Consider the following 12,929-nt stretch of genomic DNA (forward strand, 5'->3'; position numbering starts at 1 on the left):
CAAAGGCAAGGAAGAGCTGAGTGTGACACAGGAAGCGTGGCAGTCCAATGGGAGTGGAGATTAGGCTGGAAATGCAACTGGGACCAAGGACTTTGAACCAAGGCCATGCCAAGAAGCTGGCCTTTATCTGGTGGGTTTCCTTACAAGCAATGGTATTATGAAAAGCATATTAGAAAAACAAAACCAGAAGCTATGGAGTTGTTGACAGGTTGGAGGGAAGAAGAAACTGTAGATCAGTCAGTGCACTACCATGGCCAAAATAAGGTAAAGGCAGGAGAATTGAAGAAAGAGACAGTTCTGGAAACAATGAAGGCTGCTTTGACTATTTAGAAAGCAATTTGTTTAACATAAACAGTGCTATAACATAGGGTGTTATTTCATAGCAACTTTATTAAATCAAAGATAAAAATGATAAAAATAATTACTATATCTCAAGCCTAGGTTTGATAAACACTGTGCTAAAAAATGATTTCTATAAAGTTTCAAAAAAGTAGTAATTCTTACAGGGGTGCTTTAAAGAGTCAGAATCAGATCCTGTTTGAAATCTGAATTCTGTACCTTTCAACTATCAAGTATTAGGTAAGGGTTTTGCTTACTAAGACAGTAACATGTACCTTTTCAGAACAGTGTGAGAGCGTATTTCCCTTGGCTATAAAACAGAGATGTCCGACTTAAATTATAGTGTGGTTCTTGGAGCTAAGAGTTCTATCCAACACTAATGGGAAAAAAAATTAACTCAGCAAACATTTATTGAGTCTCGACTATGTTTAAGACACAGAATTAAAAAATAAAAACTACCCAACATTCTATCAGCTTCATGTTTTTAGATGATCACTCATAATGATATCAAGTCCCCAAATTCCAGCTTGCATGACATCATCACACAATAAAAAGACTATGAGTAAAAAGAATATGAAGCTGTCAGTAAATCAAGTGTCGGAACTAGCAGCCATCTTGGTATTCCCATCCAGCTGAAAGGTACACAACGCATTCCCAGAACTCTCAGGGAAGACCCAGTACCAATGTAATTTGAAGAGAGTCGTCAAATACTGTAGAGACTGACTGTCCCGCTAAAACCTCAGAAAGAATTTAACAGAGTATCAGCCAAGGTAAGAGGGCAGGGAGTAAAACAGAACAGGAGTCACCAGGGCCAAGTAAATATCTGCCAGAGAGCAGACTGTACTCTCAGAAAAGGACCGCCAGCATCAGGGATCAGGTTGAGGCAAGTGGAGGGGAAGGTCACACAAAGGAGAGAAGGAAAGACTTGAGGGGAAGCCTAGTCAATCCTGCAAAATAACACATCAACTTCATTTTGTGAAATTATTTTTTTAAATGACCAAACCTCTGAAACCTCTGGAGTTGGGTGAATCACCACAGAAGTATTAGAAGGTACACAAATCATAAAAAGGACTTGACAGTCAGGGTTATTGACAGGGCACAACTAGGAATGACCTTACCGAGTATCCACAAATAAAATGACTTCTCCTTGAGTAAGCATCTCTGTCTTACAGCTGCCAAGCCAACGCTGGCAATAAGTTCCAGCACATTCTAGGTCTAGACATTAATAGAAAAGTGGGTAATATGATATGCCGTGCAGTTATTAAAAAAAAAACTTATTAATCTACAAACACAAAAGCAAGGTTAACATTATTGGAATAGAAAAACAGAAGATTCTTTTCGCAATTAGACAAGTGAATTGCCATAACACAGCAGTTCTCAAAGGGTGGTCCAAGGATGCCAGGGGTCCCCATGACCCATTCAGGAGGCACACGAGGTAAAGACTACTTTCATAATACTAAATGTTATCTGGTTTTTGGTATCATTACTTCATAAGTATACAGTAGAGTTGTCTAGAGGCTATATATATGGAATGCATCCTTGTGTAACTCTTGTCTCAAATTTTTTCTCAGTTTAAATTTCTAATATGATAAACATCAGTTGATATGAATCTCATAAATAAATCTCTCTTGGGTCCCTGATAATTTAAGAACATAAAGGTGTCCTGAGGCCAGGTGCGCTGGCTCACGCCTACAATCCCAGCACTTTGGGAGGCTGAGGTGGGCGGATCATGAGGTCAGGAGACTAAGACCATCCTGGCTAACATGGAGAAACTCCGTCTCTACTAAAAACATAAAAAATTAGCCAGGTGTGGTGGTGGGCGCCTGTAGTGCCAGCTACTCGGAAGGCTGAGGCAGGAGAATGGTGTGAACCCGGGAGGCAGAGCTTGCAGTGAGCCAAGACTCCACCACTGCACTCCGGCCTGGGCAAGACAGCGAGACTTCGTATGGGGGGGGAAAAGAAAAGTGTCCTGAAAGCAAAAAGTTTGAGAGCTACTGCTAGTAATAGTTAAAAAATGCAATGCTGCTTTTCTTCAAACATAATCTCTTCTTTCTAATTTCAGGAATTTCCACTATAATTATGGTAGATAAATATGGTTCTCTGTGCAGAATGTCCCTAAGACCAAGATGAGGAAAGAAAAGAAAGAACTTTCTAAAAAGATGAGTAGACTAAGGAGGATATGAAAAATCTCCCATCTCTGTAGTCTCTATTATTCTGAATTTACCATACAAGAAGTAACGAATGTACAAATATTTATAAAGAAGCTGCTATGTTGTTAAGAGCTGAAGTTACAAGGATAATGAAGTGATAAACCAGCCCTTAGTGGGCTCACGATCTCATCAGGAAAAAACAGAATCAACAACATAGTGAGATACTACTGAAAAGAAGGCATGGACAAAGTGGAAAAAGCACTGAAAGACATGAGTTTTGGGAGAAGACTGAGTTATAAGGCAGGGAACACCGTTTTTAGTGAAGGTGCTCTACAGAGGCTGCATATGAACTGACTCTAGGGACAATCAAGGCTTTCCCAACAGGAAAAGAAGCTTCAGTATTCTTTAGAAAGTAGGAGGACCATCAGCCCAGTCCAGGAAGCACAATGGCACGGAGTATGTTCTAGAAACTTTAAGTAATCCCCTCCAAGAATAAACATTGCCAGTAATGACAAACGTTTATAGAACATGACAAAATAATTTGATGGCATGTTCTATAAAAGTTACAGATAATTAAATTTAATGATGAAAGGTGTGGACTTAGATTTTGTAGTCTTTTTAAAAACTTCTCATCTGTCATAGAAGCTTTTTAAAAAGACAATAAAAGTGGGTTACTAAAGAAAATAAAATGGAAACAGACAAAGTATTGGCCTTTACTGCAGATATTTTGAGAAGCACTAGCTTGGAGGATGGTCTACAAGATGGCAGGTGGGGAGGGGGTGCAGAGAGGGGCAGCAACAGCAGGAGACAAAGTTTCAAGCTAGAAGCTTACATAGACTTTACTGTGAACAATTTTTTAATAGATAAATGCAAAAAGGAAGCAAACAAGGTTTGAAAATTACTCATATACCTCTAATCCAGAATGAAGAAGATCTAAATAAAATGCATAAGCTCTGATGTTAGAATCAAACAATTTTCAGATATGCAAACCGCAGGCCACACTGTTGAAGGGCAAATGTAGCAGAGAATCAAGGAGACTACCAGGTTCACAACAGTTAATTTCAGTGAAAAAAGACCTGAAGAAGAGAAAGTAAGAAGAGAAAGTGTATTGACAGTTTGATCAACACTTTTAAAATTATTTTGATTACTTCACTTGAAACCTTGCATGGAAGAGAAAAAAAATTCTGAGTTGATATGGAGGCTTAGAATACAGGAATTTTGTAAAATCTAAGTTGATATGGAGGCTTCGCATAGAGCGACTTTATAAAATCCGAGTTGATATGGAGGCTTAGTCTAGTAGGGATCTTCCTCCCCAAACAACGTAAGTTATATCAATTAAGATACTGAGTAAAAGACTTAAAGAAAAGTCAATTCTTTAAAGATATCAAATTTAAAAAAAAAAAGTTAATTGTATTAATGTTTCCCATAGTAACAGTAAGCTAGGATTAAGGAAGGTCTATTACTTTTCCGTGTTTGTTATGCTATTGCAGTTGCTACATGATGTTTGATCAGACAAGTAACACAAGCAAGCTGGAGTTTCAGGAAGACCTGGTGGCTGTGAAAGACTGGAGCAAGGACGTCAGTGAAGAGGCCAGCACAAGAGCTCCAGATGAGAAATGGTAAGACTCTGAAGTAAGATGGTTGGCTGTAAGAAAGGGAATTAAGAGTGGATGGAAGCAATGCTGGAAACTAACAATGATTCATTTGAGCCAAGCATACAGATTTTCTTACCAGGGTTATCCACAAGGCCAGGAAAACACTAGTGAGAAGGACAAATTGGTTTACGGCAATTAATTCCAACTAAGACAACTTACCCACACTATAAATTGATCTTTGTTTCACCAGTATCATGTTCCTACTAAAAATCTGGTGTGAAAGTTTAAACACATTTTACAAAGATTTATTTCTTAAACAAATTTTAAAAAATGACTTTGAGGAATATTTTATGAAGTTGGAAAGGCATTTCATGTACACAATTAGCCTACTTTACCAACCTTGTAACCCAACTCATCAGTACTGGCCCTTTTTTAAAAACAATTTTATATACATACTTTATGTCTGACGTGAAAGTTTTAAACTCAAGACATCTATTCTACTAAAATAGTTGTCAAAAATTTAATCAAACTAGAAAAAAAGTACAGTAGAGAACTCTTCCTAGTGGAAAATCGTGACATATAACAATAAAAATTCCGTTAGAGAAAACAGTATATTCAAGTGTTTAAGCTAAATTGATTTACAGTCATTCAGTTAACACTACCCAAGATATTCCCTGTTTTGGTATCAGCAATTTCTATCAAAATTAGCTAATAAATACTAGACACTGAGATAAACAGCACAGAAAGTACATAAAGTCCTACAAAATATAATAAAGGGTGAATTAATTTTGTTAGTTACTCCATATGATGATTGTATCTCTTTCAAAAGAAGGAGCTAACAAAAGGGCAAGAGAAACATGGCCTAAGACACTAAAAGGTTTTTGAAACACTTCATTCTTTATTTAGTTTGCAATATTCAATTAATTACATCCTTTTTCCTCCCAACCATTATCTTTGAGCTTTCAGTCAAAAAAAATTACTATACTTACAAATATAACATGAGTGTTTTGCAGGGTATGACAAACTATAGTAAAAACCTCATAAAACATTAGTTTAGAATCCTCAACTTGTCAAATACTCATCTCCTGAGATATACCAGATCCTCCTTTTGGAGAGACAGTCCACTGGGTTAATGAAAGGCTTATTGAAAAGACATTCTATACTTTGACTCAACATCTCCCAAGCTTATTTGACCATGGTCTGTTCGTTCAAAAGGAAAACCTATTTAAAATAACACATTTTAGAAAAAACACATTTGACATAATCATCTTTAAAATCTAAAAACATTTAAAAATATGTGAAAGGAATATAGAAAATCACTACTAGCAATTTGTTTTTATAAATTTTTAGTTTTCAAAGTTGTTCACCATACATTATAACGTCTTTTTTTTTTTTTTTTTTGAGACAGAGTCTTTCTCTGTCGCCTAGGCTGGAGTACAGTGGCACAATCTTGGCTCACTACAACCCCAACTGCTGAGTTAAGCGATTCTCCTGCCTCAGCCTCCTGAGTAACTGGGACTACAGGTGCGCACCACCATGCCTGGCTAATATTTGTATTTTTAGTAGAGTCAGGGTTTCACCATATTGGTCAGGCTGGTCTTGAACTCCTGACCTCATGATCTGCCCACCTCAGCCTCCCAAAGTGCGGGGATTACAGGCATGAGTCACCATGCCTGGCCGTCTTTATTTTTTAATTTGGAAGAAAAACCTAAATTTGACAACTTTCTAAGAACTCATTGGCTGTGTATATTTACCAGACGGCTACCTATAATTTACTCATCCAACTCTTAGTTGGATCCAGTGAGCACTGCTTATCCTTCTGGTTACGTGGTAAAACAAAGGTGTTGAAAATTAAGAACAACAACAAACCAATTATATCTTGGGGGGGGGTGGTCACAGGAATATGCATGATTATAATGTTAATTTTAACAAAATTAGAAGTTCGGAAGTGGGGTTCAATATCAACTGTTTCATCAAATGTAAAAGCAGATTTCAGACTACCAACCAGTGATTAACACATAATTATATCTGAGTAACAATTTTAGTATTTACAAATAATTGCCCCGTTGATTTTAAATTCCAATTTAGAGGTGAAACAATATATGAATATATGAAAAGTGACTTGCAACCAAATAATTATTAGTAATTTTATGCAGTCTTTTAAAAAATAATGTTTTAAAGATTTTCTTGATGAAATTACAAGAAAAGCTAAGCATTTAAGTGGGTGATTAAAATAACTTCATTACTAGGTTTTCTGAACATTATCAGAATAGTGAAGACAAAGCAGTTAGGATTATCCTTGTGACAACCATATGAGGCCTACAGGTAAAGAGCAAATTTGGCTCAAAGTTGCCGTTCCATTTTGGAAACACTGTGGTCAGCTAAAACATGGCGAATTTCAGCACACTGTATCTGCTCTCTCTCTCTGACTAGTTTTTCAGTTAGCTAGATGAAACTGAACTATTCACAACTGATTATGAGCACAATAATCAATCATTATGCCTTCATCTAGTTCACTTGGATTTCTCCTTCCCAGAAATAAGCAGCATAAGGTCCAAGAGCTTAAGACATGACAAATTCATTTAGGTTGTAGCTATACTAGAAAACAGGAGTGTTAATCCAAGTAGAATTAACCACTCACTCATCATCTTTTTTGTTGCTCTGCCCACCTACTTGTGTTAATTTAATCCAATTACTTTATCATTTCTCAGAAATGCTAATAATGCTCTTTCTTTTGTAAGAGGAATTTTACATAATTCCAAAAGGAATCACTGGCCTCTACTATAATAAACACACAATAATCAAACATGCTTTCTATCTTTCCTCGAAACAGTAATTAACTTTTTATCTGAAATCAGGGATTGCTGTTTTAGGATTTGTATTAACTGTCCATTTTCTCTGGTTTTTGATCAATCAAATTAAGTATTATCAACAAAAACACTATTTCTTCTTTCAAGCTTCCCAGTTCCTCTCTCTAGAAGTAATCTACACACTGAATTCTCAAGAATATTTTTCTCCATTTCTCTTACGGCATTTAACCTCTTTTACTGTTTGATTACATTATTTATCTACATTTATTCTTTCCATATAAGTTCCTTAAAGGAAGGACTGTACCTCATTCATTTTTTAAACCACATTGCCTGATGAAATAACTTGCACAGATGAAGCACATAATACACATTTTGAATTAGAAGCTAATTTATAACTGAGAAAGAATTGTCTGAAATATATTAAAGTCATAATGATTAAGCCTTAAGAACTCAGGAAAAAAATATTCTCACCGTCTGTCTCCAAGCTCTGAGCCTCTGCTTTCTGAGAAAGAAAACTGAGAAGGCTGTTGAAAAGTAGCCCTGATGTCATCCGGAGTCTTCAGATTCCCCGTCCTCCTTCAGTCAAGTATGCATCTTAACAAGAGGGAAAAGATAGTTTGGCATCTATTCCAAACCAGATTCTGGAACACCTTTTGATGAAGTTCAAGTTAGCCCATTACCTTTTATTGTTCAAGTTCGATGCAAAAGCAGTCATTTGACAGAAAATATCAATTGTTTATGAATGCTGATTCATTAACAGAAAGCAACAGATCTTTGCTTTCCAGATAATAATTGATAAAAGTAACTGCTTCAACAAAATAAGCTGTGAAAAAGGTTTATAGTTGCTAGGATGTGTTTATTACCCTTGGTTAATTTCAAATTTCTTAGCGTGCTGTGCTAAATTAATTTACGTACAAAAAATTATAAATCCTCCCAAAGATGCATTTCTTAAAAAAAAAAAAAAGAAAGAAAGAAAAGAAAAGAGTAGCTATAGTTTTTCTTTTTTTTTTTTTTTCTTTTTTTTTTTTGAGACGGAGTCTCGCTCTGTCTCCCAGGCTGGAGTGCAATGGCCAGATCTCAGCTCACTGCAAGCTCCGCCTCCGGGGTTTACGCCATTCTCCTGCCTCAGCCTCCCCAGTAGCTAGGACTGCAGGCGCCCGCCACCTCACCCGGCTAGTTTTTTGTATTTTTTAGTAGCGATGGGGTTTCACCAGGTTAGCCAGGATGGTCTATAGTTTTTCTTATGTGGAACTTTTTCAGTTTCGAAACACCAAGTATGTAATCTTTGCAGCAAAAAAAATTGGCAATAAATATCAAATGCCCTATATCCATAAAAAGATTTACACAACATGTCTACAGCAGATTGATTTTTAATAGTCAAAAACTGGAAACAACTGGAATGCCCATCATCAACAGGTGAATGATCATATGGTATATCCATACAATATAATTTTACTGCTCAGTATCAAAACAGAATACACACACACATATGGAAAATAAACATGGATGAATCTCAAAATAATTACCCTGAGCGCAAGAAGCCAGACAAAAAGAAACATATTTTGTGTGATTCCATTTGGGTGAAATTCCAGAAAATGCAAATTCATCTATTGTGAAAGAAAATAGATCAGTGGGGTTGCCTGGGGATGAAGGATGCCAAAGGGAGGGATTACAAAGAAATGTTATCTTAATTGTGATGATGGTTTCACAGGTGTACACATATGTCAAAACTTGTCGAATTATATCTTAAATATGTGCAGTTTATTATTCATCAACTATACCTCGATAAAACTGTAACAAAAATTAAATGCCTTAACATGTTACATGTCCCTCGATGCAGCAATCCCATGTCTAAGATTTCTCCTAAATTTAAAAAATCATGGAGGATAGGTGTAAATATTTAGCCGTAAGGATGTTCAAAATACATACTATTATATTTGTGCAGTGCATTGTATACAGCCATAAAATGTCAAAATGAAAAAATTAGAAATAGTTAAATAAACTACAGTATATTACATCACGGAATATTATGTAGTCATTAAAGTATTATACAAGAAAATTAAATTATATGAAATTATATACTATTTTAACTGAAAAAAACAGGAAACAACATTATTTCAGCATAACTGAATTTTTGTTTTAAACAAAAGTAAATGCAGTTATTATTTCTGCATTTAGAGGTAATTATTATTTTTCTTTTTGATTTGTATTTTCTAATTTCTCTACAGTAAATATGTACATATTACTTTTCTAACAAACACCACAAATAAAATGATGCAAATAGGAAAAAACTAAAAGTGTCCACTCCCTAACACAAGTACAAAACTCCTGAGAGGCAGTACACATTACAGATGTAGTTCTGAGCTATCGCACGGCCACCAGCGGCACCCTACCAAACAGCTGTGGGAAAGAGACAGGTCTGACACATAAAAGGGAGCATCACTAAGTGAGGAATGCTTTACCAGTTACAAAATGCTATCATGGACATGACTGTATTTGATCTTCACAACTCAGTGAAATCAGCAGAGATTCCATTTTACAGAGGAGCAACGGATGGTGAGCGGGGCTGGTTAAGTCATATGCCCCGAATTATAGACCTTGGACTCAATCAAACTTTGACTATAAATTCAGATAGGAATTGTACGAAGAGTTGGAAACAATCACTTGCCCTGATTATATATACCTAGAAGGATGTGATCACACATTAACTTAACAATAGCCATATTTGCAATTACATGAGTACTCTTATTAGAACGTGGTAGGGACCTTGGGAATTCTTAAGTCTCCCATCCCCAATCTCTGAAGCAATACTCAAGACACGCCCATCTTCCCGTTATCAACATTATCTACCAATTCACTGAAATTCCAGTAGAATTTAATTGTTCAGTTTTCAATTACCTTTTTTCCTTCTTGACAAAAAGATTATAATCTTTTATTTTACAGTTGGAACAATAAAGTAACCATAACTATATTTAAGAAAGCTGGCCGGGCATGGTGGCTCACGCCTATAATCCCAGCACTTTGGGAGGCTGAGGCGGGTGGATCACGAGGTCAGGAGATCGAGACCATCCTGGCTAACACGGTGAAACCCCCATCTCTACTAAAAATACAAAAAATTAGCTGGGCATAGTGGCAGACGCCTGTAGCACCAGCTACCCGGGAGGCTGAGGCAGGAGAATGGCGTGAATCCGGGAGGTGGAACTTGCAGTGAGTCAAGATTGCGCCACTGCACTCCAGCGTGGGTAACAGAGTGAGACTCTGACTCGGGGGGGGGGGAAAAATAAAGAAAGAAAGGAAAGAAAGAAAGGAAAGGAGAGAGAGAGAGAAGGAAGGAAGGAAGGAAGGAAGGAAGGAAGGGAGGGAGGGAGGGAGGGAGGGAAAGAGGAAAGAAAGGAAAGAAAGGAAAGAAAGGAAGAAGGAAAGGAAAGGAGAGGAAAGGAAAGGAAAGGAAAGGAAGGGAAAGAAAGGAAGAAAGAAAGAGAAAGACAGACAGACAGAAAGAAAGAAAGAAAGAAAGAAAGAGAAAGAGAAAGAAAGAAAGAATAAAAAAGAATGCTGCAAATAGTAATCTCCAAATTGATTACTGGATCTTTATTAAAATATGAACTTGTGAGCTAAATCTTTTTTTGGTCTAGGTTCATAGACATGAAACCCTACAAACTGGCATATTATATAAAGAAAACTACCAACTCCTGAGAAGAGTAAAAGAAAATACCTTTAGAGGAACATTATTATTATTATTATTATTTTTATTTTTAGAGATGAGGATCTCGCTATGTTGCCCAGGCTGGTCTCAAACTCCTGGGTTCAAATGATCCTCCCAACTGAGCCTCCCAAGTAGCTAAGTGCACCACAGTGCCCACTTAGAGGAACATTATTAATGAACTGGTCATTATCTGTTGATGACACCATAAGGCATCCTTACAGCTCCTACTCTTACCAACACTCCCAGAACTAAAAGACTTAACAGGTAATGTTAACTATAGTTTACTGAGCAATTACTATGTCTCAAACATAACAATCAGCCTTTTACAGACATAATCTTTAAAAAACACTATAAGGTGATTATTATTATCCCCAGTTTGTAGATGAGGAAGCTGGGTTTAAGTTACCCCAAGTCAGAAAGCCAATAAGGGGCTGAGGTGGAATGCAAATCCTAGTATTTTGGAAAAAGACAGGGCCTTGACAGTTCTCTGGAACATGAATTCTGATTTTTCTCTACTACTGTTCATCTACAATGGTCTCAATTCAGGTACTGCAAAACACTTGGCACTAGCATATCAACTTAATGAGCCTACATTTTCCATGTAAAAAGTTAAAAGTATTCCAAGCCCACAATTTGTATGTGATATTTTGTCACATTCTAGAATTGTTTATGTTAATGGTTGGTCTCTACTAAAACATTATTATACTCCTCCTTTTGAAACAAATATACTACCACACAAAAGATAAATCAAAAGAATATTTAAATAAAACCAACAAAAGTTAACACAAAATAAACTACTCTAACATTAATACTTAAAGTTTTCCTATATTAATAAGTGGGTAAACTAGCCTTCAGTTCAAGTCAGTGAAACTGAATATGCCAGATGTGTTTTGAATCATGACAAAAGAAGCATGTCTAATTAATAAGAAAATTTTAAATAACTTCATCATATTATGAAATATTATACAATCTTTAAAATGCATGTTTTCAAACACATCTATTTTTTTCAATAATGTGGTAAAATTATCAGAATACAATGCTAAGAAAGCAAGATACTATTCATCTGAGTTGAACAAACTGCCAAACAAATTAGAAAGGCAGACACTATGCTAGGTGATGGAATTACAACATGAATAAGACAAACACAGTTCCCATGGGAAAGAGACAAGAAGGAAACAGAAAATAAAATAATTGAAGATTTCAAACAAAGCAAGAGGTAGAGAGGAAGCTACTTTACATAAAGTGATAAGGAAAAGCAAAAGCTTCTCTGAGAAAATGACATTTAAGCTGAGAAGGTCCTAGTCATACAAAGAATAAAGTGAAGAGAATTTCCAATAAAAGCAATAGCGTATGCAAAGGGCGTGCCTGCTCAAGGAACTGAGAGACGACCACAGTAGGTAGTAATGAGCAAGGAGAAAAATGGTAACAAATTAGGTCAGAGATATGAGCATAAAGTACGATCTCAAATTTGTTTTTTAATGTGTTACCCCACACACATATACACATACCATACTGAAGGGACAGAGAACACAATGATAACAGTGATAACTCTAGATGGTAGGAAAAGGAGTTGGGGTTATTTTCCCTTAATATTTCCACATGCTCCAAAATAGGCTGCATAAACATTACAATGAGAAAAAATATGGCTAGAACTTCCAGTCCAGTGTTGAATAGAAGCGATGATGGCAAACATTCATGCTTTGTCCCCATTTTACGGAGGAAAAAATCCATGTTCCACGATTATTATACCGCTATAGTATAATACAGCGGTTATTCCCTCCTCCCTGTGTGTAGTTTTTGAGTTTTGTTTGTTTGCTTTTATCACTGATGTGTTGGATCCTGTCAAATGATTTTTCTGTATCTATCGAGATAATCATGTGAGTTTTTACTCTTTTATGTGGGTTTTTGGTCCTTTATTCTATTAATAATATACATTTTATTAATTGTTTCAGTGTTAAAACAATCTTTCCTTTCTAAGATAATTGCCTACAACTAATCTATCATACTAATGGTGAAAGACTGAATGCTTTCCCCACCTAAGATCTAAAGAAGACAAGGATATCTGATGTCTACTCAGTGCAACAAATATAAAGACAGATAGATTGAAAAAGAAGTTAAAATTATCCTTATATGCAGGTAACATGATCTTGCTTGTCAAAATTCTAAGGACTCTACAAGAAGCCCACAATAATTAATAGAAAAGGTTTAGAAAGGTTTAAGATAAGATCCACAATCAACTGCATTTCTTTTTTTTTTTTTTTTTTTTTGAGACAGAATCTTGCTCTGTTGCCCTGCCTCAGCCTCCCAAGTAGCTGGGATTACAGGCATG

General features: G+C 36.1%; 1 protein-coding gene across 6 annotated transcripts in view; it reads right to left on the minus strand.

The window, feature by feature from the left end:
- Positions 1-12,929, minus strand: part of NRIP1 (nuclear receptor interacting protein 1) — a 104,020-nt gene that overhangs the window by 46,021 nt on the left and 45,070 nt on the right. For 3 of the 6 annotated variants that reach the window (XM_021935566.2, XM_021935567.2, XM_021935568.2), the window contains one exon: positions 7,366-7,488. The exons of the other annotated variants lie outside the window; for them this stretch is intronic. The gene's annotated coding sequence lies outside the window, so the exon portion shown is untranslated. Of the gene's footprint in view, positions 1-7,365; positions 7,489-12,929 lie in introns of those variants that run through there. 6 annotated transcript variants of the gene reach the window in all.

This window comes from Papio anubis, chromosome 4 (genome assembly GCF_008728515.1).
Source record: "Papio anubis isolate 15944 chromosome 4, Panubis1.0, whole genome shotgun sequence".
Classification (NCBI taxonomy): Eukaryota; Metazoa; Chordata; class Mammalia; order Primates; family Cercopithecidae; genus Papio; species Papio anubis.